The 24,426-nt window shown below is 33.3% G+C and overlaps 1 protein-coding gene across 1 annotated transcript in view; it reads right to left on the bottom strand.

Annotated features, from left to right (window-relative positions):
• The window catches only part of LOC124360958 (high-affinity choline transporter 1-like), a 138,377-nt gene extending 120,675 nt beyond the window's left edge, over positions 1–17,702 (bottom strand). Inside the window, exon 1 of the mRNA XM_046814994.1 lies at positions 17,065–17,702. The gene's annotated coding sequence lies outside the window, so the exon portion shown is untranslated. The remainder of the gene's footprint in view (positions 1–17,064) is intronic.
• Positions 17,703–24,426: the final 6,724 nt, after the last annotated feature.

Genomic DNA, 24,426 nt, shown 5'->3' with positions numbered 1-24,426 from the left:
CACAAATATTTGAGAGTTCAGTGGCTTTACGAAATAACTTTTTATTTTCTTTGGTGTGTCTAATTATATAGCAGAAATTATATTAAGCAATATATCCTATTGTAAAAATATTAATATATAAAACTACTTATCTTTTGGAATATATTTTGGAATCATCGATTAAAGTTCTTTATGACATATGAACTATTAAGGCAATTGGAGGTTATTTTTGAATCAACGTAATAAAATCAGTACAAAATTCCATATACACTTATAAATAAATGTATATATATTGTGTATGGGGGTCTACAGCTTTTACCGCATTCCTCTTAATTATTACTCTGTCCCTCATTCATGCCATAAATCCACAAAACAACGTGGTAGCTGGCTGGTCATCATATGGATATCTGATGGACATTCGGCATGATTTGAGAAAATCATGTCTACAGCGTATATTTTTCTCTTTGTTAATTCAGTTAACTGCCAAAATTTGCTTTACTATTGTTCCGCAGATTGTTAACTTTGTGTTTAAGGATATTCAATTGGACTAAACTAAAGGATTCAAAATTCGTACACTCTGTTGTCCTTGCTTTACTATTCATCGTATATCCTGTTCAGATGAGCCTTTGTTTGATGTATTACTACCAAGATATTTATTTTTTCTGGTTCTCTTATTTGACTGAATTGCAAATCTGGATCTTTGTCTTCCTCATCTACTCTTAAGTATTCTTTTTTGGATACGTTGACTTTCATTCCCGCCAACTCATTTCATCTTTAAGCTTTCTTAACGTGTAATCTGTATCTTCTTTACGATTTGCAATATCACTTGATCATCAGCAAAGATTAATGTTGACAAATAGTCGTCACCAAACTTAAACCCCAAGGCTGAGCATTTCTCACCATTTCTTTAGTAGTTCTTGAAGATAAATTTTTAATGATATAGGGAAAAGAAAGCGTGCCTGTTCAAGGCCCTTTGTTAACTCAACATGTTTCTCAAAATATATTGTGCGTATTAACTACACTCTGTGGATTTGTCCAGATATTTTGTAGAGCTTTGATATATCTTTTCTTTATGTCCATTCTCGTCAAAACATTAAATACTGACTTTAGAGGTACATTGCTGCAGTCTTTTTTCATCATCATTGAATAAAGATAAGATTAGTAGAAAGGTTTCGCCAACGCGTTTTTGTGGGTTAGGTTGAAGAGTATAAATATTGTCCATGCAAAACTTTCCTACTCTTAAGCCATTATGCTCTTCTATCTCTTGATGCTCCAGTTCAGTTCGTTTGATTGTTACTTCTGATTGTTGCATTGTTGTTGTTGTTGTTGTTTATTGTTTTTAAATTTTCATTTTTTGTGTTTTTTTTTAATTTTTATTGTTGTTACTATTTATGTTGTTACTACATTTACTGAAAATTTCTTTACCGGTTTCATAATAGTTCCTTATATTACACCCACATTTCTAGTCGTTTTTCTAAACTCTGGAAGCTATATGAATTGTTAATTATTTTATAATCTGCATTTACTTCTCGTAGATTAATCATTATTTCTTAACATATACAAGCATTCCTATGTTCTCTTAGGACAAGAAGCTTATAAATTGCACCTAGTCTTATAAGAACCTTAGCAGTGACAGGATATTTTGGATGGGTAAGGTTGGGGGTAGGGGCCGCCTCTATCGAGATCCATGAGGGAGAATTAGGGCACTAATATCAAAGTCATGTCCCCCGGAAGAAGGGGAGGCCAGCTCTGAACCAGCCTCTCCAGGCAAAGCAGGCAGGACATACACCCTTGTTGAGGCTAGCAAGAACTTCTGATACTTAGGGAACGGACCCCACCAACTCCAACCGTCATCTACTGCAGTAGACTAGACCTACCGAATTACCCTTGCGCCCCAGAATCTCGACAAGTGCAGTTAGTGATGTGCCGCTCCTGGACATCCATAAGGTTGCCCAGATTTAAGTGACACGTCGGTGTTTGCTGTGCCCAGTGGTAGGTTCAACTGGAAGGTATAAACCACAGAGTAATAAAGTATATATACCTTATTACTCTGTGGTATAAACCAGCCAGAAGTGATCCCTGCTGGGATGTATAAAACACTAAACGTTCGTATTTTAATGTAAAACTTTGTTTACTTCCATAACGTAATTAGTAATAATCCAAACTCATTCCAATGTATTTTAAACAAAATAATACAAACCAGTTAACAGTAAAATCTAGTTTTAAAAAGTATGTATTACATTTTGACATTTAGTGATTTAAACATGTAAAGATTTTCTATGCAAGTATCATAGAAAAACGGCGCCCCTGGAAGCGTCCTTTGAGATGAGATTTGTATTCGCAAATCATAAACTTATTGCATAAACCAGATTGAAACTAGAAAACATCATGTAACTAGTGTGATACTTACTCGTGTGGCATAAAATAAACTAATGTAATTAGACTGCTGCATCAATAATGCAATATTCATGGGCAGGCTCTTCGTTTGAATTTATGTAGAAGTGAGAACGGTTCAAAGGGAGTATAATGAGGTTTACGCCTTGCAAATGTGTTTTTTACCGCGATAGTGGAAATCACTGTGATCGGTGAACCAACCCGGGCAGCTCTTCACTATTCAAATGTGATTAAGCTGATACGTGTGAGGGTTTTCCCAATCGACGGATCGGAACAGTTAGATAGAAGGAATTGTTACTAAAATGGTACAGAAAAGGTTCTAACCAATAGAATCGGAACCTTGCACATTTAAACAATCCGAGAATTAATGACAAGGGTTGGGAGAGTTTAAACAAAAACGTGGCTTTGTGCCAAAAGCCGAATTGAGTTTGTAAGTAAATTAGTCTAAAGCGTGAGGAACGCTTTATTTTGCCAACATGTAATAAATGCACTCATATTTTACACAAATAACGAGCAAGGTCCTTACATCACATATAATTTTTATGATTTTATTAACCCAATAACGTTATCATGTATTGACTTCTTACAGTTCGAGAATGAAAGACAAGTCCATATGTGACCGTAACAGATTTAAGAGCGACGTTATGGCCTTTCTTGGAAGTTTTTATGAAAATTTTCACAGCCCATTAACCCACGAACTGAGTGTTTTTAATATTTGTACCCATGCTTTAAACATTTTGTAAAAAAAATAGCATTTTTATAGTAAAACTATATGTGTGATAACTATTTTTTCAGGAAAATAATTATAGTATAAAAACATTATGCAAAAACCATTGAGCAACTTCCCCTGGTAAAGTGTGGTAATATACATATTAGAATCTTATACAGCCAATTTATTCTTCATTTCATATACATCAGAAAATATATTATAATATCCAGGTTCTCTTGAACAAACATTATGTATATGTTTTAAAATCTACAAATGGTGAACAAAGGCTAAATTTGTTAATATATAGGCACAATTATGTATAAAAAATATAATTCTTAACACTAAATGTTTCTAAAACATAACAAAATGTGAAGAATTATATGCACTAGTAAACATTAAATAAATTAATAACCAATTTTTTCTTCTTTTTTATTTTTGAAAATTAGAGGAACATCCCTAATTTTGTTATTATAGGTATAATTATTTTCAAAAATAAAAAATATAACTTTTACTCTTAATAATTCCAAAATATACCAAACTTAGCATAACGGTTTTTAGCGTAAAACAAAATTATAACAACCTATAAACCAAAATCATAAACCATACCGATGATATATTGCTAATTATTTCAACATGGCTACATAAAGACGATCTTTCTGGCATTATTTATGACGTCACTGTTGCCAAACAAGCAAAACAAATTTCACCATTGAAATCAGCAATTCTTTCTGTCTGAAATGGTATATAAACAGTGGTGATAGTGTTGATTTATGTACCGTATGAACTGTCAAAACATGTACCTGTCAGATCGACATTGTAATGTCGATTGCCAATTCTTAATATAACATTCCTAAAAACAGTACAAATATTTAACATTTTATTATTCTACGAAGAACATAATAATAATAATAACGTCTTTATTTGCAGCGATTTTCAACATTACATTGTTGTTTTTCAAAATAACTGAAGTCATACATTTTAAATCAAGGCACATACAAATCTATATCATCATCCGAGAAATATAAAATTAAACTAATCTAACCTAACTTAAACTAATCTAATACATTACACAGCTATTTAGAGGTGAAACACTCCTCCTCCAAAGCCAGTCTCAGATTGTCCTTAAACGAGGAATATCCATAAGCCTTTAGACTGTGAGGGACACTGTTGTATATCTGGGGGCCAAAGTATTGAAATCCATTCCTCCCCATCTCCAGCCTGACCCTGGGCACCTCCAGCATGGCGTCCTGCCGAGTGTGACAGTCCCTAATCTCAGCCCGGGTCTGTAGCATCCCCCTGAGGTAAGAGGGTTTTCCCGTCAGCAACACCTTGTGAACAAGGCAAGCCACCTGGAGTTTGAAAATGTACTTTATCGGGAGGATCCTTGCTGTACGGCGATACTGGCTAACGTGATCAAATTTTCTCAGGCCGTACACAAATCTTACAGCAGAGTTCTGTAACCTATCAATCAGGACCGCACCCTCAAGGGTCAATCTTCCCCCAAATACAGGAAGAGCATAAAAAATAACTGGGAAAACCACAGCTTTGACAATCTTCAGTTTCACTTCCTCCTGGAGCAACCCCTTAAACCTAAACAACACTCTTAACCTATTCATTACACCACGATTGATATTTTGAACATGGTTCAAGAAGGTTAACTGCTTGTCAAAAGTAACGCCAAGGATTTTTACTGTGTCTGAAACCTGCAAAGGAATACCTCCCAAGGAAACTCCCAAGGGTCCATTACCAAGAAAGACTGCATTTGAAGAGGGGTAAAAATTAACAAGTGAACACTTTCTTGGATTCAACTGAAGCCCGTGATCATCAGCCCAGAGCCTGACCCTCGACAAATCAGCATTAATCTGCTGCATTGCCAAGGAAGACTGTAATGGAGGATATGACAACACAAGCTGAGTGTCATCAGCGTAGGAGTAAAGGGAACAGAATGATAACTCAAGATTAAGATCCGCAGTATACAATAGAAACATAATAGGACCTAAGCAGCTACCCTGAGGAACCCCTGACTCCTTGAGAGCAATCCCTGAAAGACGATTAAAATTAAACATAATTAAACATAATTAATTTGAATCATAATTTAGGGTCATCTTATAACCAGGCTCTAAAATTCTGTTGAAGATATGGATATAACTTTTTCAGTGTGCGTATTAAGATAACACAAGAGTAGCCTATATTTTTTATTTTAAAGAAAGTTAATTTTCTAAGGGGAAATCTATTAAAAAGACATATCACTATCCTAAATATATTTCCTTAAAATTAAATATATCAATAGAAACCATGTTTCTTCCTAAAGCTGTAACTAGTGTACACACTGTAAATATTTCACACTTCTATCTCCAACACTTTTAATTTTGGTCTAGATTATAGCATTGCCTTTTTTCTACTTTAAATACCTGTTATTTCTCGTGGAGTAATAGAGAAGTTGTCTCTACTTGTTTTGAGCCCAGGGTAATTGTATAAAAGGGCTATGACTTTAGAAGATATAAAAACAATTTCCCAACCAAAAGTCGATTTAACGACCTTATTTTACAATCATTTCACGTAGCACAACGTTTTAGTTCACACGTTGCCTCTCTCAGTAGAATATATTATAACACAAATCAAAATCCCGTTATCGTTTTGTTTCTGAGATATTGATTTTAACTCATATTTTGTTCGATAGTACGAGAATGACAAGTGCTTTAGGGAACGTGATAGGAAAATGTTGCATTCTAAAAATTCATTTTTTGAATGAGTTGTAAATTCTATTCGTATTAAAAATATACATAGTGTAATACTAAGTTCATACATTATATAAGATTGAAAGCTCTTTCAGTAAAATATTCCAAAATAGTGCCTTTCGACATTTGTTTTGTCTCGTTTCCTAAAATAGAATACACCAAAGTTAAAACGTATTTCCAAAACATTAAAGATGACACATTACTCTGAATAATTTAAGAGATTTAAGATTTTAGAATAATATCACGATGGTCTCATTACAATCGTTAGAAAGATAATAGTCATACTGTAAAAGAAAATATTTACCAAACGTATACGATAAAATACTAGCAATACGAAAGATTATGACCACTACCTTAATATTTAAATGATTGGACCTTAATCGTGCACGATTAAAAACTGGGTGAAATTGGAGGTCATGACAATTCTATTAAAAGTCTCAGTATAGTGACTGTTTATATTGATCTATATAAAATTGCTTTCCAAATGGTTGAAAGGAGGAATATTCAGTTATATTATATTAAATTGTGAACATAACGTAGCTATTGTAGGAGAAGTTGATTCAATGTATTCACATAAGTGTATTCGAAAGTTAAGTTTAGCTTTAGTTCACCTTCCTCTTAGTGCAGCGTCTGGAAACCGACGTTGTCACAGACAAAGGCCAGCGACGAAGGAGGTCAAAATGAACTCTTTACACCGTTTAGACATCAGAGACACCTAGACTACAAAATATAGTGTAATCTAGATGAAGAGGTATTCTCATTGTCTCATCAGGTGCACAATTGTGTGCACTGGAGATAAACTCAACATTCACATTGAATTTGATTCATACATCAGTTTTCATATGGCCATGACCCCCAATAGAGCTAAAATAAATATTTTAAGAAACTGCAACTAAATAACCGCTTGCTTAGTTGTTTATAACTAGAAATTTTATAAGGTAAGTTTTGACATGGAGCTTCCAAATTTATGAAAATAATATTTTATAATGCGGTTACGATTACGAACATTAAAATGTGGGTTCACCACTTGTTCAAATCATAAAAATTAAGCGAAGTGCCATCAACATAATTTTGATAAAATTCCAAAATTGTTTATTTAGTACTATTTACAATTTACTAGGTTTTTGTGGCTCCTAATAAATTTTTACAATATATTGTCTGGTACAGTTATGAATAAAGTAGTTAATTTAAGACAAATTTTATTTTTACCAAAATGCTAAAACTGGGGTACTTAATTTAATATACACAGAAATTCTATCCTATAACGTTTTGTTTCAAGGTTGGCTGATGAAGGTTTTGGACGGATGTGTCTGTTATCTACTCCCTTATCAGTAAACACACGTGGAGTGTCTGTTAATACGTCCGTCAATGCCTTGTCACTAACGCCAATATTCTCTGTTTTATTTGTAATCACAACATCGTTATCAGGTAGTGTTATCTTTCAATCCTACATTAATCTCGTTGACCTTTTGAATTTTAATTAGCCATACTATTTTTATAATGTATACTAATCCTTCAAATATTTAGTTTGTTAGGTTGACCACGATTTTTATTATTGTATTTATTAAGTTTCAAAAGTTGAAATTAAATTATTTTTAAGCAGTACATTATGGGAGTAAATAAACATTTTAAATATTCGTTAATTAAAAAATCTAACACTACAGTACTTAAATTTTAGTTTTTATTTTCCTTATTATTGTTTTATTCGGTTACAGGTACGTATTATCAATCCATACAAATTGGGAGTGCCGACGGCCGAGCGGTCTAAGTCGTTGGACTTTGAGTTTGAGTTAGAGATAGCGCAGGTTCAAATCCTGTCTGTGACCGTTGCACTTTCAATCAGTACCATCGACCTTGTACTGTTCGACTCTCCCCTTTATTCTGTTTGATATGATCCTCGCACAGGCCAGTGGCCCATGAGGACGGACAGAATAGGCTTAAAAGGGTATCGGATTCTCCTTTCAAAAGAATATTTAATTTAACGTGTTTATAAGTTTAACAACAAATTGTTTTTATCATTACTAACAAATCATTTTATGTAGTACGTGGATAACTTTATAAAATGTTTTGTCACCGTTCTATGCTATTTATTATTGTTCTAGAAATTTTACATCACAACTCGTTAATCAACTATTTATAATATGATAATTACGGAATGGCCATAATGATATAGCCTGCTGTTAATCTAATTAAAATAAATGGATTAGTAAGTAACATCCGAGCTGGGAGAAGTTAAATCCCTCAAAGGGCGAAGGTTGTCATGTCATTAAGGACTCCCGCCTGAGTGTCCTTGTCCTGCAGGAGCGAGTTGCGCTTTTCACTTATCCAACCATATCCCCTTCACAACCCTCTTTGTTTTCCAAAACTGTTTCTCACCTTAACTAAGGTAAAACATTTTAAAACACGAATCCTAATTTTATTTATTTATTTTGTTATTTTTTTAAGTTACATTTATTTTACTGACATAAAAAATCAAAAATATGTAAATATATGCTGTTAATTTTATGATATTAATCATTATTCATTATAAAATAATCACACCATAACAATGATGTAAATAATATATATACATAAAATGTATATATACGAGTATATATACATTTTGCGAACATTCAACCTCATGTATATATATATATATATATATATATATATATATATATATATATATATATATATATATCGTTTGACAGGTATTTGGTCTTCCGATCATATGTTAGTTTGCTTATTTAAACGCATATGTGACAGATACGGCCAAATACAAAATAATTGAATCGGAAAAAGTAAGCGCTCTGTGGTGTAATGGTAGCACATTCACGGTGCAAGTGAGAGATCCGGGTTCGACTCCCGGCGGAGCAAGTACTTTTTGTGATTCAATGTTTATTGCAATTATATATATATATATATATATATATATATATATATATATATATATATATATATATATATATATATGGTTTATATATATATAATTGCAATAAACATTGAATCACAAAAAGTACTTGCTCCGCCGGGAGTCGAACCCTCTCACTTGCACCGTGAATGTGCTACCATTACACCACAGAGCGCTTACTTTTTCCGATTCAATTATTTTGTATTTGGCCGTATCTGTCACACATGCGTTTAAATAAGCAAACTAACATATGATCGGAAGACCAAATACCTGTCAAACGACTTTTATTTACATTAAATTGTATAAATGGCAATAGCCTTATTTAATTGCAATAAACATTGAATCACAAAAAGTATCTAACGAAATTAATATATATATATATATATATATATATATATATATATATATATACCAAATATTTATTAGATGTCTGTAGTAAATGTATTAGTAATATCGTAACATTCGTAACCTTTTTAGCACACATTTTTATTAGATGACTGTGGTAAATGTAAATGTGCTAAAAAGGTTAATAAGTCTTATATTGCTAGTTTTGCTTACTACAGCACCGATGTAACCAATGAAATAAAAGGTAACTAGACAAAATTATAGTTGTTTACTGTCTTTCAGGATGAACAATCGACTAAAGTTACTGGTAATTAATAGCTTTAACAAGTAGAACGATGAAACCTATCACTTTATTTAATCAAGTCACAATTAAAATCATTATAATTAGAGTGAGTAGTGTTTATCGGTTGCCAGACATTGTTGCAAAGATATTACTATTAATTAACAATTATCGTAAGTTGAAGGCTCTTGGAGCAATTGAAAAACTTTTTAAATAGTGCTAAATATTAATAAAACAATACTTTCCACTAGTTTATTTTTTGGACGAGGCCTTTCGAAACCAAAGGTTTCATCATCATTGTGGAGTCGCCTGATGATGAAACCTTCGGTTTCGAAAGGCCTCGTCCAAAATATAAACCATATTGGAAAGTTATTAACATTTATTACTACTTAAAAAATTATCACAAGTGCTTTAAATTTTTAATTTGACGACACACGTATCCGGAAAATTAAAATATATCTCAGGTTATTTATGAATTAAAACGTAATTCTTTTATATTTGTTTAGACTTATACTACATATAATTCAACATATTATGACAATAATGTACAGTACGGTGTTTTTGTTTATATGTGAAATAAATAACTCCCCATATAGGTTTAGTTTAAAAAAACAATAGAACGATCCTCTCCCGATCTGGTACATCTGAATGCAATCATAGGTTCGGAATGGAACACAAAATCCAATTAAGAGAATGCCGGAGTACACAAACGATAAGCTGCACTATTGCTGTGTGCAATACTCTTCGGAGCCGGTCCCAGTACGATGCTACTGTACACGTGGTTATCTCTAATTCGGCCAGATAAGAATTCTCAGAACACATGTTTTATGTCTAATAATAGGAGAGGTTATCGTACTCACCCTCCAGCGGCTCGGTAAGACCGGCACGGTAGTGGCTGGTCGATGCTGTATCCAGACTCCGCGCAGGCCCGGGGAGTTGTAAACACGAGGGTTAGCCTCCTAGTGACGTCACCGTGGACCTGTCGGAGCCGACAGATGACGTCATCAGAGCTCATCTAATATCCTATGGTTACAAAATCCATGCCACTTCGATTGGCATTTCACCTGTCTTTGTTCATATACTCATATTGTGGCAACTTATAAACTTGTGTGTATCGAAAGTTAATATGATTTTCGAATGATTTTACGTTTTCTAGGAGGTTTACAGGGAGGTTAAATTCCCTCTTACAGTATAGTAAAGTTTAGGTTGAGAGAGTCGTTGAGCAAGAGTTTTACAACATTCTAAGGAGTCAATAACGTATCTAGGAAAACATTTTTAGGGGTCAAGACGACTGATATTTTCCCGTAGTGGACACAAAATAAGACAAGTGCAGTCAACCACTTATTCCCCATATTGTTTTTTAAAAAGTTCTTGACCCATTTCAATGTTGAGAACGATCATTCAGCGGCACTTGCCAGTTTTAATGAGTTATTAAAAAAATAATAATAAAAAATAAGAACATTTTGGGAGGGTCTTAACTTCTTTAACTCCCTTACTGGTTACGTCTTTGTAAGGAGTTGAGCCGAAGATTACTCAAGTTAACTTACCAAAGAGTATTAACTAAATGTCTATTTTCGATACAGTGGTGGCCAAAAATGAAAGGTTACGTTGATCAAGTTCATTAGGTAGTTCTATTGGTCTTGAAGTTAATTTGGTCACAGATTTAAGATGCCAAAAAGATCTTAAGATTAAGATCTTAAGATCTTTTTTTTAAGATTTTATGGTATTCTAAGGCCGAAGACGAGTTAACAAAAAAAGTTGATTAACCACATTCCAAGATCTGTAATGTGGTGACTAAAATAGGGGATTAAGTTCATTAAGTTCAATAATTGTCTTATTGATACTGAAGTTCATTGGCATTCAGCAAGGGCTTCACTTCATTCTTTGCTCTTGAGTTGAGCATGTCTAGTAGATCAGGAAATTAATGGTACTGATATATGTTCTGTTTTGTGTTGACAAACATCTGTGGGGAAATTGACGAGGTGATTAATTTGAAGCATCTTAAGTTCATCTGAAGCTAAATTGATTAGAGGGTAGAGAGAGCTGAATTCAGAACAGTGGGTTTAGTTTATGATAAATTAGGTTGAACAGATCGAACATAACCTCAAATGTCCTGGAGAGTTTTGACCAAACTCAGGGGCTAAGTAGAGCACAGGTGTATTTTATTGCGAACATTCACCCTCATCCATATATTCTTCTCTCTACGATTGTGTAATACATTTGTCATCGGAGTTACTTGAAGAGTTTTTACCGAAGGGTTTATCTTTAACTCTTGGGACTAATTGTATTAGTTAGGGATTAACATGTTTCCAAACCTTCGGTGGTTTGTTGGCCGCAATCTGAGCTAAGTTGCCCTAGGGATTAAGCTCACCAGGAGGTAAAGTTGATCAAGAACTAATGGTTGATCAAGGGATTAAGGCAACCAGAGGTAGATTGATCAGTATGTCGTGTTGTCTGGAGGATTAAGCAGACAGGGGTAAATTAATTAAATTAAGTTTATTAAAATAAAACTTAAAAGTGGTTACGGCATCACTTTCAATTTTACGTTTTTTACTAATTTAATTTTATTGGATGCATAAAAATGTCCTGTCATAAGAGCCTTAAAAATAATATTGTTGTGCATTTTTCTATTACGTGTTTTTATTTTTTGCACATGAATGAAAAATATATTAAATAAGTTACATTTAATTGTATTTATTAGTATGAGTAGAATAACGATGCAATATTGTGATTTCTGTACTTGGATTACACCAAGTATAATCTTAATTATTTTGTTGAATCTGAGAATTAAAGTTAATTTAGGTTTTTTTTCATAATTAATTACTGTTGTTCAAACAGAAACCATACATCAGCCGATAACAAAATATAGCAATCAATACACATTCACTAATATAAAAACTATCTTTTCTCTCTAATAATAACAACTTTTACAGCCTTTATGATTTGATCTCTGGTAATTTCCCGCACAAGTAGTTAATTTTGATGCTTTTAGTAATCTGCAAAATGTTTTATTTTACAGAAAAGCCAATATAAAAACCGCACTTTAATATACAGGGTGAGTCAGAAATATGGTAAAATATTTTAAGGCGTGATTGTAGAGCTAAAAATAAGAAAAAAATGTTATATAAATGTAGGTCCGGAAACGCTCCATTAGTGAGTAATGGCTGGCGAAAGATTTTGCTTTGTTTTTAGTTCATCTAGTGAAATTAAGTGATTCTGAAATGTTTTGTTCTTACTTTTTAACTCAAATAAGGTGGATTTTTATAACATGAAAAACAAATAAAACCACTCTAGAGGTTATAGTGTGAACAGTTTTTGAGAAAAAGTATGAAATTTGGCAAAAATCTAATAACAAAAATACCGTCCTAAATGTTTGATGCCCAATAACATTGTTAAATGATCAATAAACAAATTGTTTTTCCTAATACAGATTGTAGAGAATTTAATTCTGAAAACAACCATAATAAGCAAAGTTAAAAAGTTATGAAATTGACTCCTCCTACACTACGCAGCAAACTTTTGCTGTTTTATAATAAGGAATGAGTATCTGATTGGTAACAGCTGGGAATATTAATCATTTAAACTACAGCTGTTTAAAACATTTTTCAATAACAAATAATTAGCTGGGCATTTACTATTACCTGACATATGTCACCTCATTGTTGAACAAAACAACAAACTGTAAAGATACTGTGTGTTTCTGTTAAGTATTTAACCAGTTATTTTCAAACATTTTATTAGTGATTTTGTGTTGTGTTTTTCATTTATCAAAAATGGAAGGTAATATTTATGTGTATTCAAACTCTGAATTAGCAGACATACAGTAGGCAAGACGTCTGTATCAAGAGAACTTTCCTAACCGCAGGTGTCCAAGCGCAAGATTTTTTGCCACTATTCATTAACGCCTATCTGAAACAGGTTCTTTGAAGTCTTCGGAGCATAGCAATGCAGGAATGATCGGGCGTCATGTAGGACTGTTGAATTAGAAGAGTTGGTTCTTAATGAAATTTCTGATTATCCTGTTTTCAAGATAATCAGGAATTGACAATCAGACATCTAGAGAATTGTCACTACAGCTCAATGTCAGCCAATCTAGTATTCGGAGAATACTACACGAGTACCAGTTACACCCATACCACTTCCAGCATGCCCAAACTCTTTTGCCACAAGACTACGTTCCCCGTGTTGCTGGGAAAATGTGCTGATCCAAACTTTTTAAATACAATATTGTTTACCGATGAGGCTCACTTTACAAGAACTGCTAACATTAACTTCCATAATAACCACACTTGGGCAGACGGAAATCCTTATACTATCAAACCTAATTGTCCATAACATCAGTTTTCAGTAAATGTTTGGGCTGGAATCTTCGTGCTTCCTCCCAGGTTTAATGGCGTGGTGTACTTGAACTGTTTAAGAGACGAGCTACCTAACCTGCTTGATGATGTACCTCTGCATTTGCGCCAAAACATGTGGTTTATGCATGACGGGGCATCTGCGCACTACTCTCTGGCTGTTCGTGGACACCTAAATGAGAGTTTCACAAATCAATGGACAGGCCGAGGTGGACCAGTTTCATGGCCAGCAAGATCACTGGACTTAAATCCTTTGGACTTTTACCTTTGGGGACATTTAAAAACATTAGTTTACTCTTCCCAATAGATACCATTGAAGAGTTCCGATTAAACATTTCTAATTGAATAGAAACCATTAAGCAGACACCTGGAGTTTTTGAACGGGTCCGAAACTCGATGAGAAGACGCCTGAATGCGTGCATTTTGAACAACGGTGGTCATTTTGAGCGTCATCTTCTGGTGAGACTTAAAGCGATTGTGGATATGTTTGTTGTATTTAAAAGTACTATTTTGAACTAAAAGTATGTTTGTTTTTCACCAGCTGTTACCAATCAGATACTCATTCCTTATTATAAAACAGCAAGTTTGCTGTGTACTTAATACGTGAGGAGTCAATTTCATAATTTTACACATTTAGTTAACTTTGCTTATTATGGTTGTTTTCAGAATTAAATTCTCTACAATCTGTATTAGGAAAAACAATTTGTTTATTGGTCATTTAACAATGTTATTGGACATCAAATATTTAAGACGGTATTTTTGTTATTCGATTTTTAGCAAATTTCATACTTTTTCTCAAAAACTGTTCACACTACAACCTCTAGAGCTGTTTTATTTGATTTTTAAGGTGTTTTCCCTTATAAATCCACCTTATTTGAGTTAAAAAGTAAGAACAAAACGTTTCAGAATCAATTAATTTCACCAGGTGAACTGAAAACAAAGCAAAATGTTACGCCCGCCATTATTCACTAACGGAGCGTTTCCGGGCCTACCTTTATATAACATTATTTTCTTATTTTTAGGTCTACAATCACGTCTTAAAATATTTTACCATATTTATGACTCACCCTGTATAACTGCGAGTATTTAACAGTACGATTTAAACTTGTTTTGGCTGTACGGAAAACCTTGAATGACCAAACAAATTTTTAAAGCGTATATACGAGCTAGTTCATTACATATTTTGAGAGGAACACAAGAGAAGCCTTAACAATACAAAACACACAACATTTACAACTAAATATGGGGGTATTTTTTAAATCTATATTTTGATAAGATAATAAGATTCTAGTATTTGCCATCGTTACGTTACTAAAATAGAATGCTACGTTTCAGTAATGGATTTTATCCTCTGAATTGTTTAGGAAAATTGAATACTCACTCGTGTATAAGGTTTAGCAAGCACAAATCTATATCTGGAAATGAACTCGCCAGAGTAAAAGATGTAACAAAACCAGTTTTATGCCAAAATCTGTAAGCATAAACTGAGATTCCAGAGTGGACAGGTGAAGCCAAATACGTAAGACTGCACAATACAGGCACTGAACAGAGTTGTACTCACTCACTAGATAAGGTGGGAGACTGACTTTTCATTTTGGCGATTTTTTTGTAACGCATTATGATGGTAAATATCCTAAATTATCTTTTCAAGTAATCTACGGTGAATAATCTATAAGAACTGAATATTTTGAGTGGATATTTTTCATTGGTTGCAAGAATTTAAATAAATAAAATCTAACCCAATGCTAAAACCTAATCCCTTTTAACCTTCGAGCAGTTATTGAGATTGGACTAGTTTTTGGTTAATTTTAAAACCCTTCAACAACACACTTCTTATTAAAAATGTAAACACTATTGTTTTATAGTTCACAGGTTTCTAGACTCCGTATTATACACAGTAAATTACAATTCATTTTTGTTTTCACCATTACAAACCTTCGGTGATATCAAAGTTTATTTTCTACATCTGCGTGATTATAACTTTAAAACTTTATAACAGAATCAATTTACACACAAATAAATAAGGTGCTGGCTTGAACAGAACTGAATAAAACAATTTCCTAATGAAGCGACACGAATACGATACGTAAGCTATTTACTGGTTTCCAAAAGTTTGGAAACGGTTTTATAATTCTGTACAGTTTAAACATTGTTCTATGGTTTACTGAAAGTTTTTAGGTGCCACATACACAATAGACCACCTCAATTTGTAAGTATTACTTATCAGAATGGATTGCGTGAAAAGTTTTTGGAATAGACCGATCAAATAAACAATGTGACGTAACGAATAGGTGTACTTAAAGTGAACTTGTTCACAATAAGAACCTAATAAGTAATTCTTCTCTGTTTAAAGTTTCTTATTGACGATGAAAGATTTCACAGTATAACAGGGTTTTGGGACATTTGCCATCGTTATGGTTACAAAAGGTTTAACACATAGATTCCAATCCTCGAAACGTTGCGTTATACCTTTTGTAACCATAACTATAACAAATGTCCGAAATCCTATTATCCTGTCAAGTAGTTCTTAATATTAAAGTATTGTTTATTGTAATAAACTTTACAGTGTGAGTATACTTTATATCTCTGACTGTATTTCATTCAGTATTGATTCAGTCTTTTGGAACTCATACATAATCGATGTCTAATGATTCCAACAAATGATATATTAAATACAAATACATTGTATCTGACATAAACTAATTAATCATTTTTTTAGAACCAGTTTAGTTTTTGTGTATCATAGGTCTGGTTTAATTGAAATTTTTTAAATATTACTCGAATTTACTCTTACATTAATATTAACTACTCATCGCAATTCTTAATATAATAAAAAATAGATTTTTAAGTCTTTAATCAATATGTAAAGGTTCAGTTTTGGAAGTTGACCAATAAAACGTATTACACACTTTCTATACAATTTTTATCACCTTTATTGTACAATTAAAAGCCCTAAACTTTATGCCTATGTCAACCGATCCTACAATAGCTACATTATCTATACTACTTATTAGTACTTAATATAAAATCTACAGTGCGCAAAGTACATCTTAAAATGACAGTTATATTGTGCCATAGGTCTTAAAATGACTTGTGACAAAATGTCAATACATTAACTGAGCGCAAACTGAAAGCAGGTTTTCTTAGGAAATGTAATGTTAAAATTTACTGTTTGGTCATCAGGTCTACATAAAATCAATGAAAAGCTTTTATAATACATATTATTACAACGTTTATTAAATTTAATGTTCAATTAAGTGTTGTCATAATAATAATTGACCCAGAAAGAAGGTAATAATGGTACTTTCTCTTTACATGTGATTTAACTCAGTACAGAATCATATTTGTGTAAAATTAATTATCACAAAACTTACCCACGGAAGACTAGAACACTAATTTTCCAACGCTGCAATGTTGATTACACTCTGCTCATTGCGGAATGGACTTCATCGAGTAAAAACCAATATTGATTACTGTACAACAAACGGTCAAATTGAGTCGTCATTGAACTATTTACAATTCCGGGCTCACGATAGACTTGTGATAGCGCACGTAATTTTGAGTATCCTCTCTTCTTTCACTAGTCCTTCAAACGTTTCTTGTGTTTTTTAATCGCATTTAACTTTAATTTGTTACCGTTTTGCTTCGCCACAACAGGTATATAGAAATATTAGGTGAATTATCTAAGCATTTATGTTTAAAGTTCTTTGTTTTTACTATTAAAACCTAATTTTCCAAAAAATGGTATGTTATAAAAACTGTGGTTGGTTATAAATGACGTAAAACTTGATAACTACATTTTAACACAAAGCAATAAAAATAAATAAGAAGGTAGTATAGTGGCGATAAGCGTAAATTTTTACGAATTTAAAGAGCACGTCTATGATTGGCTGTAATTGTTGTTGAACGCAGTAACAAAATTATGAACAAACGAACGTCAGTTATTGAGGAGTCGTATTCTGCACCGGTTCCACACGACATACACACACGACCCTCCACTTCTGATATCAGTACCGCATGTGAGAGATCTGTATGCACTCCTCCCTCCACTCCCTGGACAAATCTCTATGACCTCCCCTCAACTCTTTTCACCATGACCCTTCCATTTAATCCCGCTCAAGCTGATTCCGATCTCATTCCACGAGCTGCGAGTCCTTATTCTTCGCAATCCATCATGGACCCCCTCTCCCCTCTTCCCCCCTCACGGTTTCGATGTAGGAAACTTCCGTGTGAATACTTTCATTTCTGAAACACGTTTCTATCTAGATTTTACCTGTGCGACGACACCAAGCCTACAATGGAACTTGCGGTTTGGCGTTCCCCAAGGATCGATACAGGGACTAATCGTATTGACTAATTTGATTGTTCCAATTACATTCCAATTTGGTAATCGTTTACGCTCAATGTAGCGCCCTTCCCCGGGAGCAATTACAGGTCTGGTGGAACTACCGCCCTCTAAAATCGTTTCTACCGAAGCAAAATGATCGAAAATGGATGAATATTTTCATGCCTTGCTTACCATAACATTAATTCATTGATAATTAATAAGTAAAATATACTATCATTACATTAACGTATCTGACTGTTACACAATCAAGTCAACGGGGAAAAATGTTATACATTTTTGTCATTTTCAGAAACAGTTTCTTTTTTATAAGATAGAATTGACTCACTGCTACACCTTTGTTTTTGTAGAGTTACGAAAAATTAGGCACTTGAAGAAACGTTAAATTTCATCTTATTGTTTTACAGTAACTAGATGTTAAAACAATTGTATTCTGTAGTTAATAACTCTGTCTGGACTCTTCATAGGTCTTTATTTCACAGAAATCCGTATATTGTATTCACCGACATAACGGAATTAACAAACGATCTTCTGGTATTTTCTCTAATCAAAACACCAACATACTCAAACCTACATGTTTTAAGATGCGAGTGATGTGAGCAGATTTATCAACAGAAATGGAAATAGTACTTACACATGCATTGGATAAGTTTGAAATAAACCAGTCATCAAACATTTACAGAGGGATACATTTCCAAAAATCTCTCTGGTGCGATACAAAATTTGAAATAGATGTCACTTAAAGTAAATATACTGCAGAAAAAACTTTTAAATTTTTCAAAAAAGTTAAAAAAAATCTCAACATGGTGCATCAAAATGCGTTGTTTGGGTTCCTTAAATCTAACCTAAACCGGTAAATAGCAAGTTAAAACAATTCAGACTGTTGTGGTATTTAGGAGGCACTGTAGCATTCTTTGAGAAATTTGCTTTATGTTCATCAACATAATAACTGATCAAGTGGAATGGAGTGGAGGGTATGTTTTTTTATAGATTTGTCTATACTCGCTAGATTACTAGAGCATGTTGTCTGTCGCATTGGTTTATTATGCATGGCCGTGAACATAATTCATTTTTTTTAATTGGAGGAAAGGAAAAAATTATTTTAATAAGGTAAACGTAAAACAAATTTCATATAAATAGAAATTGGTCTTCCTGTACTTTGATTTATGTTTCAATATCAAAAGACTTAATAATTTTCAGAGAGAGTTCCACAGATGTTTTGTCTTCGCCCATGTGACGTGCCAGACTTAATTGATTGATCGACTCTTATCAATTGATTCCTCAATTGGGATCTCGGCCTGCAGTCCAAGCCAACAACCCTTTCATTGGCGTCCAGATCAATAATGAGGGTTAATTATTCGCTAATTCCAACTAATACCCGCCGAGCCGCTAGAGTACTGCTGGACTCTCGCTGGAATTCTAAATCTCATGAATGGGTTTGGGTTGCATTCCGAAATAAGGGTGAGGGGAAAGAAGGATAGAATATCCATCTCGTAACCGGAGGTTCGGGAATGGAAATCGTTTGAATGTTAGCCTTACGTCCATTCCATTCCATTCATACTGACATACTTAGCTTTAAATATCTCATGTTCAAACTATTCTACATTACTTTAAAGCTAGTAAAATAAGCTATAAGATATAAACGTTATAGAAGACTATATCGAGTTTTCGTTATAATTTAAAAGATATCTGAGTACTTATAATAATTACTATTGACGGTTTTACGTTAGCAAGAACGTAATGTAAGAAATGTGTCTCTTTAGTTTAACAGTACTCACTGTCTATATACTCTCAGAATAATTTATAGATAATACCTTTATTGTAAAGATATATAAATATTTATATTGCTTTTCTACGTATTTTTACTTGACGCCTTACGATACCTACACATACACACCGAAATGTTTTAAGGGTCTAACATATATTTCAAAATGTATTACAGATAAAAGCAATACAACAGTAAAAATACATAGGATTCAAGATATCTATAATAATTGTAATTTTTTTACGAATACTAAGAAAAACATGACTAACAGCTTTAGAACTTAAATTTATTGTTCCTCTTTACGAGTCATGTTGGGGTGAGGTGTATGGCGTTTCTAGTTTAATAGTCTACATCTACTCTCATAAAAACGTTTATGCCCATTGAAATAAAATCGTGGTGGAACAATTAAAATGTAAATCCCAACTAAATTAGAATAATCAATGTGTAATATAATCAATGTATGACTAACGTACTCAATATTAACTAAGGTAAATTAGTCCATAATGGTACTACTAAAAAATCTGTCATTTTAAATACAAAAAAGGTTTTTTACGATTTCAAAAAAAAGTAATCAATGTTTTTTACCACCTAACTTAACTTCATTCTAAAATACATCCGTGAAATACTTTACGCAAGGTTAATAGCTCATCTTCTTCGATTGCAAGTAAAATTACAAAAATGTATTATCAATTAAAAAACAAACTTCATACTCTACCACTGCCACCTGTATTTCAAATATTTTCGTTATTAATACATCACAAGAATGTTTAGACTGCGAGTTTCCAGTACGCATTTATATACACCAGGACACAAAATCCCTTTTAAAACATCATTTAAAATCTGGGTAAAAGTATTAATTCGATAATTACCTAACGAGGTATGTAATAGCGAGCGCTGAGTAATAAGAGACACATTACCGCACTTGTGCTCTAATGAATATTAGATTAACTGGATTGAGTGTGCATTACTTTGACTTTGATCTAGATGCTGAATATCATAAAACCGAGTTTTACATCATGAAACACATTTTTGCGCTTATTATTGGTCGTATGGTTACCAAAAATATATTATTTTAAATGTATTATAAATAAAAATCAAAACTTTTTTGAGATATTCAGCTGAATAGTAGGCCTACACTTTTTTCTATTTGAAGGATCGATGAAGTGAATAAATTCGAGTTTTGTGAATGTTGAGTTTAGCTCCAGTTCACCTTCCTCTTACGTGGAGCGTCTGAAATCTGACGTTGTCACAAACCTGACTCCTGGAATCTGGAGTTTGATCGTCTGTAGATATCCAAAAAAAGTCGGCGACGAAAAAGCTCACAATGAACTCGTTAGATCGTTTCGACGTCAGAGACACCTAGACTACAAAATATAGTGTAATCTATGTAAAAAAGTATTTTCATTGTCCCACCAGGTACAGGCACTCTTAATATCTCGAGATTGCAGGAGTCAATTCTGCGACAGCGTCATTTATCCCATTCCGCACTAAGAGGAAGGTGAACTGGAGCTAAACCCAACATTGACATTGAATCAACCCTTCCCACAATAGTTGCACTACATACTTCCAAGTAAAGAGTTAAATTGGCTAGCACAGCTATGCTTTAAGATCCTCACATAAATCTTTGATCCATAGCGTTTGACAATTATTATGGAATTTATTGGGATGCAGTACAAGGTTTTTGCCAAATAAATATTAAAATTGTGTTTAAAATTATATTTATTATATCCAAATACTTATTACACGCCGAACTAGTCAGCTCACACAATTAATTTTTATGTATTTTTATTTCCTTAAATGGGTTTATTTCAAACATAAAACTGTATAAAGTTAAAATTTCCTTACTTAAACTGTTTAACTGATCATCACATGTAACAAGATAATTATCAACTCATTGTTGAACTAATTTACTAAATTAACTTATTTAAAGTAAGATAAATTACAATACAGCTGTGTTAAACCACTAATTATAGCCCGATGAGTGTATTTTAAATTACTTATAGAGTGCAGTAAATATTTTATAACTGTTTTTAAAAAGTCTATCTAAGAGTTTTTCATATTTTACTATTCTTACAAAGCGTTTACACGAGCTCCTGTTTTTGAGTTATCACAATTTGAAAATATTTTGCACGCACGCCACCTGAATTTATATGTTTTAGAACGTTTTTCCTGAAACGTTTGCAAAGTTTGAATTGTAAACATTTACTTCATTTAAAGATATAATGTTTTTATAATGTGTTCACAATAGCTTCTGAGTTTTGTCGCACTTCTATCTCTAAAGTAGGTGTATGTACTTTCATTGAAGATGGTCTACCATTCCAGACTATTGATGTAGGAGAATTCTGTTCTGAGGTAATTTGTGAAATGTCAGCTATTAGTTGTAGTTTGGAAGGTATTGCATATTTTCGACTTGCCGTCTACAGACCTCCACGTAACTCTGATGATAGTGTGGATATCTTTAATGAATCTTTAATGGGAAACTAAATCAGAAAATTATTGTCGTTGGGGACTTTAATATTGATATGGATGTTTGTGTTGGATTAGGATTATACTACAACCATTAAATACTGTGAATTGCAGGTTACAGCTAAGTGTAGTTCGTACTCTTAGTAATGTAAGCAATGATTTTGACGACATATGTTTTTGTAACTATTCTAATTCATTGTTCTTATTTTTTTTTTTTTGACTTTGCAATTGCTTAAATAATTATATTGTGGCTTAAAGTCTGTTAATTTGTAAACACTCTGATGTAAATATTTAGGTACGTTTAACTCATTAACTTGTTATTTTCTGTAAACCAAGCTTCTTATTTCAACAGGTATTTTCTCTCTTGTTAGTGTACTAAATAGTTATACTAATTTGAAGAACTTGTCTAGCTTAATGTCCTGATTTAAGTTGCACAGCACTGTTGTCGCTTGTACCAGAGAATTGAAAGGCTCAGAATTCGTTACTGACAATGAGTTTTATAACATCGATGCACCAAAATTTTAAAAACCGAAGTTGTTGTATGCGGCATATCCCATCATCATGTTCAGGTTTCAAACACTACACTGGAGGGGTCGTCATCTATGAAGCTTTCTAAGTTCAGAATGTAGAGGTCTTTTGCAAGGAAAATATTAATTTCTTTAAAAATTGTCTAAACAATGAACAATGGATTGACGTATTCTTCGCTAATGGTGTCAATAATAGATGTGTTTGTTTCTTTCTGCCATTAAACATTATTTTAATATGGCCTTTCCATATATGAAATTAAAAGTACTCGTACGTCAAAAAGTGTGTATATTGATGTATGTTGCTAACAGTTCTGGGCTCCTCAAATCCTGCAAAACACATTTGTTTTAATCTAAAAAGGGAGTTTAGGAAATGAGTTATAAGCTTAAGGCTAGGAAAGTCCTCTTCACATTGAAGACTACAATAACAATCAAAAAGCTGTTTTTGGATATATCAAAGAAACAATAAACTCCTAACAAAAGCTTGCAGTAGATGATAAACTGGATGTTGATAGAAACGACGGGTTTACAGTCTCTAGGCTCGGTAGATGAGTAATTTAATAATGTTAATGCAAATGTAGCATTCAAATGTGATTTAGAAAATCGTGAGGATCATAACTAACACTTTTAGGAAGTATCAATTCATCTATGTTTTTGCATCCAACCACTGAATTTGAAATATGGAAAGCCCTAAGTTGCTTGAAGGCATTGATTATAGATTCTTCAGAATCCCTCAAAAGGGTCCATAATCAAGGCCTAAGGTTAGTAGCTCTGCTGGCCGTGATGGTATTTCCTCCAAATTTCTAAAGGATGTTGTTGAATTTGTAGTGCCTCCCTTATCACATCTGGTAAATGCATCTTTTGAGCTGGGCAAGTTTGCCAAATCACTTAAATCGGCCATTGTAAAACCTTTCAACAAATGGTAGTACTCTTGATACAAATAATTCCCGCCGTATTTCCATAACGTCAACACTTTCAAACATGTTTGAAAAGCTATTCCTTGATCGCCTTTGTCCATTAGCCAAGCAGTTTGACTTCTGTCAACCAAAGAGGCTATTTCATTGAATTTTGAATGTTTCAAAAGCTCTGAATGATCACAAACATGTTTTTGGAAATTTTCAGATTTAAGTAAGGCCTACATGACGGTCAGCCATAAACTCTTGAACAAGCTTGGCCATTTTGGAACTAGGGGCAGCGTTTTTTCATTAGACTTCCACTTTTTCTTATAGTTGAACATAAACAGTTCAAATTCCGTGTGTACATGACAAGAGATGCATTTCTCATCAGGAAATTGTAAGCTCTGGAGTTCTCCAAGGATCGGTCCTTGGACCAATTTTCTTTAAAAAAATTAAGCCGGTAATAGTAATGTGACGACTTGTATTAGTTCCTATTCTGTCACACCCTCAAATATCCTACATTTACCTCAATAGTTTCCCATTCCCATTATAGGAGTACGAATGCCAACGTCTCTATCAATCACGTGGGCGAGGCGGCTCCAATCTGTCAGTCTGGGGCGCCCCTGCAGAAGGCAGTCACCTGGCGCGGGGTGGCGGTGATGACGGTGGCAATGGCACACGCCGGCCGCGGCATATGGCAAGTGGAGCACGATCCACTGCCACCTGTATACCGCTGCCAT

Source organism: Homalodisca vitripennis, chromosome 4 (assembly GCF_021130785.1).
Source record: "Homalodisca vitripennis isolate AUS2020 chromosome 4, UT_GWSS_2.1, whole genome shotgun sequence".
NCBI lineage: Eukaryota > Metazoa > Arthropoda > Insecta > Hemiptera > Cicadellidae > Homalodisca > Homalodisca vitripennis.
This window is presented reverse-complemented; position numbering and strand designations above follow the sequence as displayed.